This window comes from Aptenodytes forsteri, unplaced genomic scaffold (assembly GCF_000699145.1).
Source record: "Aptenodytes forsteri isolate BGI_AS27 unplaced genomic scaffold, ASM69914v1 Scaffold376, whole genome shotgun sequence".
Lineage (NCBI taxonomy): Eukaryota > Metazoa > Chordata > Aves > Sphenisciformes > Spheniscidae > Aptenodytes > Aptenodytes forsteri.
Genome location: NW_008796056.1, coordinates 2,561,703 through 2,568,085, shown reverse-complemented (window position 1 = coordinate 2,568,085; position 6,383 = coordinate 2,561,703).

Sequence of the window (6,383 nt, the reverse complement as noted above, 5' to 3'; positions counted from 1 at the left end):
TAACTTTGTATCATAGATGATTTGGGAGCTCTGTTTCTTATTCACATCTGCTATAGTTATATCCTGTACTTCACAAATCTTTCAAGCAAAAGAATGAAAAAATCAAATGCCTTTTTTTTTTTTTTTTTTTAGAGAAAGACTGTAACATGAAATTCCCAATCAAGTTTTTGGAAACCTAAGTAGATTAGGTGAATTCTCAAAGGACAGGACACAAAGACTGAAAGCAGATGTAAACACAGAATGAATCAAAATAAATTAAACACTGCAGCAGTCATGGAAACCTGGGAAGTGATTTGTCACCATCCTTTTTCCAAAAGCAAGTATTTACAAAAAGACTCCTTGGCAACAAGACGACAATACTGAAAAGTAGGGATAGCTTTTTGAATCATCAATTACATGCATGAGAGATAATGCATCATATTAAGGATGCAATCTGGACATCTATCCAGGGAAGATTCTTCTTTTTCCTTTGTGTTTTCCCACAACATTTTTGTTGCAATGCAAAGAGAAAGCAGATGATATGTTCCTTTCCAAAAAGCACATGGAAAAAAAGAAGGGAGAAGGGAATGAAGACGGAGCCTACTTATGCATTGCCAATGATTTGAATGGGCAGGGAAGCAATCCACACCACAAAAATAACCATCAAAATGGATTTAAATGTGAAGAAAGGGAGAAAATTGTGGCCTTAGGTCAGAATGAACTGTGCCAGTGTAATTTTAGAGAAATCCTTCTCATGTTTCTCTCTGCCTGATCTCTTCTGTTTTGACTCCTTGTCCTGAATATTCTGTCATTCTGCTGGTGATATTGTTGTGTCCTTGTTCAGCTCAAACAGCTGAAAACAGACCTGCAGCAATATAGGACTATATAAGACATGTAGAATATAAGACATGGGAATGTCTCTAAGGGGCTAGACCAAAGGTCTATTGTGGCATAAGAGAGTCCCTAAAGAAGAGTCTAAGGGGATAACAGGCTTTCCTCAGCGCTCTTAAAAGATCATTGGGTCTAGCCAGTTACACTGGGGCCATACAGCTGTAAGAGAGCTTCCAGTGATGTGCTGCTGAAAGTGCGTTACACTTACAGAAGAAGTTTTGAATATATTCAGTTTGTTTTACAGATGTAGAGACTGGGACATGCACAGAGGTGTTAGAGAGAGAGAAAAAATCTCTTATAAGCTTGCATTGAGTGAATTGCAGCTCCTACCTTTATTTAATTCAGAGCCTGAATCCTGAGCTAAATTAAATGCTTAATAGGATGCTTGTTACAAGGTCAATATTTATGCCTGTCACTTAGGATTCAACTTCATAAAAGGTGGTGAATGAAGACTATGTATTTTCTTGTTTCTTCTTTTAAACCTATTTTTGGCTGTTCTCATAAATGCAGATGGCTATCCCAGTCTTACAAGCCTTTATTTACTGTTTGATGCTCATCCCTCATTGCACTATATGATCAGTTTACTTGTTTGATCACTTACAGCCCAATTTCCAGAGCTTTCAATATTTTTCTCCTCAGAACCAATAGAAATGTACATATATAAGAAGATATTATTTAGATGTTTATAAAAAATATACTCCATGCATTTTAAAATGAATGCTAGAATATTGTATGTCCAACCTCTCATTATAATTTGCCATAAATGTGTAGTTATTAGTTATATTACTACAGTGTTTAGCAAATACTGGATTTCCAATGCATAATCCCTGTACAAATACACAGGGTAAGACATGGCAAGTACATTTAGATACTAAATCACCATATCAGAGATAAAGGAAGGAGCTGAGGCTGGATCCAATAGATGTGTCTACTGTAAAATGAAAGAAGGTCACAGCTCAAATTCAAATATTGCTTAACTGTTATTTCCCTTTGTTAACTGTTAACTCTCTGCTCCTGTTTTGGGCCATTTTGTCTACAACACTTAAATACAAAGACTTTGGGTAATGTTTAGACTGGTCACAAAAAAGTGATAGGGGCGAGAGTGCACCATTTTTGGTTCCTTCACTCCTTGACATTGGCCTTCAGCTTTATCTCAGCAAGCTTTGCACCTTGAAGCACCCCTGCACGTCCTCATGCCATCGCCTCCAAGGGAGGCAGTGCATTCTCTCACTTTACTACTAAAAATCACTGTGTTTGGCTGCAGCAGAGCCTTCACATTTGTCAGGTACTGTGAACTGAAAAACCACTCAAAATAAAGCAACTATTTCTTTGGGTTGCAAGAGTTTGGGACCCATTTCTGACACTGAGGCCAGGTGGCACAGAAGAGCCTACGTCTATACTTTTAAAATCTGTTACAGTCAAAACCAGAGTGTCTGCACCTGACATACCTGTTGGGAGCAGTCCTTGGTCCATGCTACATCCCAAACTCTTGAGAACTGTTTAGGGAGTGGTATGGGAGTCCCATGCCAGGGACTGTTCTAGCAACTGAACAGTACAGACAATTTAATTCTGGGGGCTGAGGTTCATTATTTGACATCGTTTAATTTACCAGTATAGGAATAGCCAAGGAATGGCCTGGATGCAGCTCGGTGCTCTGCAACATGGATGCAGCCAGGCCACGTCTCAAAGGCTCAGGGTCCTGGTCCTGTTCTGTTTAATGGTATAGAGGTAGCCTTCCAGCCGTACTACTGGGTGATTCTGGGTACCTTTCAACTGACTTCAAATTAGAAGGCATATGCTTACCTACCTTACTGACTCTGCATCCTAGGTCTGAATTTCCCATGTTGAGGCCCTTCTACCATCACAAGATGTCCTGAATCACCCATGATTGACCTGGCTTTCTGCTTCAGAGTTGAAGAACTCTCCCTCACGTTAGCAAAGGTATTTCAAGCCATCATGATGTTACTTCACTGCACCCTTTTCTTGTTGATCCATGCATGTTAACTGTCACGTGTCAGAAGTTTGCCTGGGGAGCAAGGGAATTCACACCAGTATCTTCCTGGTGGATCTACATCTATGTGTTAGGTAACTGTAGGTTTTAGAACAGCTTTTCTATACTTATAGGTTGTTTATATTTTATAGGGTGTAATTAGTATCACAGTCCAGTGTTTGTAACAACTCTGCTTCATGAAACTGCATGCTCATTAATGCAATTGCTATACTGGGAGATATTCTACACAGCCCATTTCATACTGATGGGTTTCTTTTGATCTCATTTTGTATTAACCACCATTACTTTCTCTGCTCATCAGTTTTTCTCAGTCTTTAAATTCCCTGATGCGCCAAATGTGTTAGTTATACTTGGTGCTTTAGTGCTGGTCTGGAGACGTAAACTCCATTGGAAAAATTGGTTTTGGGTGACATGGGTATTACGCTAGCCAGCTAAAACAATTTGGTAAATATTTGTGCTATTCTGATGTTAAGTTATTCATGTTCTTAACTTTATAGGTCCATCCCAGGTGGTCTGAGAGGAATTTGCTATCACTCTTTGTTTCCGTGTGTGCTGTGGAGTGAGCTACAAATTGTTTTTATAAGAATATATATTGTCAGGCTATTTAGGATGAAGCATGAAGTTACAAAACAACCAGTTAGAAATTGATTGAACTTAAATACATAATAGCTTTTATCAGCAAGCATTAAATTTTCAAGCAAATCCTTCTGAGCTCTCTCTCAGACATGTCAGGTTTGGGAAGAACATCTTCATGAACTGGTCAGAGGTCTCACTTTTCAAATCTTTTCAATCTCTTGCTGGCATGCTTGGAAACAGCTCGGCAAAATTGAAACTGTTAGGAAGCTGCAATGACTACCTATTCTTCCATCTTTACCCAGTTGTTCTTGCTTGTGTGGTAATTAGGTTGTAAATAGACTATAAATATGTAATTCTAACAGTTTTTTCACTTTGATATTCAAACCATCAAGCTTTCCACTCAAGAATAACATTACATATAGTAATAAAAATAGAATTTTAAAAAAGGTTTTTAAAATGAAAAATCACATTTCTTCATCTAAAAATGAAGAAATAAACCATATTGATTTTTTCAGGTGTCTTTTTACATCTGAAATCACTCATCAAATGTGAACAATGGTTACTGGTCCTTGGAAAATTTATTTTTAACCAGATAAACCAGCCTTGTGTTTTTCTTTCAGTGTTGATATTACCCAGCCCCAGTTGTGAGCATCTGACAGGAAACCTTTTTCTGCTCTTTGTTATATCAGCCACACCGGCATCCTACACCATGACTCGGGCTCTGAGGCATCATGGTGACACAATGACTGCTAACACAGCATTTGAATTCTTTGTCCCATTAGAGGTCAAAGCTGGAATCAGGATAGAGGAGCCTAAATATACCAGGGTGCAATGCCTATCAGCAGGAATGCATCTTCTGCTGGAAAACAAGGTCACCAATCTGTCATCTCTGTCACTGTCACTAGGGGCTGCGAGCACTGCCATCAGTCCCTGTGCTGTCTGCAGACCGACTTTCTTCCACTCATGATCTTTTGTAAATGTAAATTATGTGCAATTGTTTCGGATTTGGGATTGAATTACTGAAATGTTTTAACTGGGAGAGTGGCACACAGCAAATAATAAGCAGATGATGACCTTTTGGGTATAAACTTTATGAAATATGAATATTCATGCTAGTGTATGAAACACTCAGGAGATGAGAGCATTTCTTCTGCTATCTAGAAGATGTGTAAATACTTCATCTGCTTGTGAATGTATTTTCTTATTGCTTTTACTTTTTCCTTGAGATCAGTTCCATGTTCTGTATGCTGAACATAAAACCTCAAATATATTTTGAAAGTGAAAATATTTGTTTCACTTAATGAAAATCTCTCATGTGAGCTGCTATTTCCTATTAAAAGTGGATGCCTTTAACAACTTGAAGGTGGTATTAGATTTTTAATTATATATTGCTGTGTAATACTACTTAGATTTTTATTTACATATTGCTGTGTAATACTACTTAAGTAAAACTTGAGAAAGAATTCTTGTGTAGAGAATGTGAAATTTAATGCATGGGTTCCATTTAATTAGACATTTTCTGCTTTAATTGTTGAATTCCCTACCAGAATTTCATTCCCATAATCAAGCCATGTTTAGACTGTTGACATACTGTTACTTCATCAAACATTCACTGCAACCTTTGCTTTCCAAAATTCTCATTACTCTAAGATTAATTGAGAATATTTGCATAATGCCAAAAGACAATGAAGTTTCTCATGAAGTGGATTTCCACCCCCCCACACCTCCCGGTTTTAGTAGTCTAATGAGTATACTCACTGAGTAAGATTCAACAGTTGAAACAGCACTGTTACTGTTGGTTTTACAAACAACAACAGAAAATACTGAAAGTGTGGTAAGTGCAGTGAAAAACATGTATTACTGTTTGTCCTGTAAAAGCCTCATTTCTCTGTTATTCAAATACATTATGTGAAAGATCCTTCCGTAAAAGCTCTTGTCAAATGTATCAGGTAAAAATTACTTAAAGTTTTGAATTCACCATCAGTGAAGATAAAGCTTTTTAACCATCATGTTTATGAAATCTCTCACACGATTATTTTACAATTTTATGTAAAACAGTTCTGGATGAGGTAGCAATTTGGGGCAGGAGGAAAGAGTTCTGCTGCTATGTCTTACTAGTAGAGCTAAGGTCCTGTCTGCTGCTGGGTGCAGGTTAATTATGCCAGTAGTTTTCTCTTTCTGGATACTTGGGTCGTAACAGGAGATGTGGATTTGTACAAATGCCATGTCAAGTATGAAAAAAGAACTTCTCATATGTACAAAGGGGGAAAGGGAAAAGGCAGGAATGAGATACAGGAAGTGTTTCCCCCCCTCCTTAAATTATCATGAGAGAACATGGAAATAAGTTTTGACTTGAAACAGGCAGACTGGTTTTCTGCACACCTGCCCTAAACTGCAGTCAGATGCGTAAAAGGCAGAGGGGGAAATGGTACTCACCCCTGTAAAATGTTGTAAGATCATTAGGGGAGAAAGGAACATGGAAATTAAAGCTTTTTCAGAATTAAGAACCATCTGCATCCTGGATTATGGTCTTAATTCTCTTAGTTCCTTGAACAGGCGCTTTGCTGTTTCAGAAATCTCTTTCAATGTCTTGTGCAGTGCTGGGATTATGGATAACAGTGCTCATGGACCCACTTTTTGCATTGAAAAATGACCGTGGAGCTCTTTTAACATAAGTAATAGGATAAGAGGCCAATTCATATCTGTAAGAAACTGAAAGTGTTCTTTAAGAGATCACCAATATGTTGGTGGCACTTAAAGTTTGCTGTTTCACTGTCACTAGAGATTTTCACTATGGTCATGTCCTGGTTTCGGCAGGGATAGAGTTAATCTCCTTCCTTGTAGCTGGTACAGTGTTTTGGATTTAGGATGAGAACAAAGTTGATAACACACCAATGTTTTAGTTGTTGCTAGGTAATGCTTACAC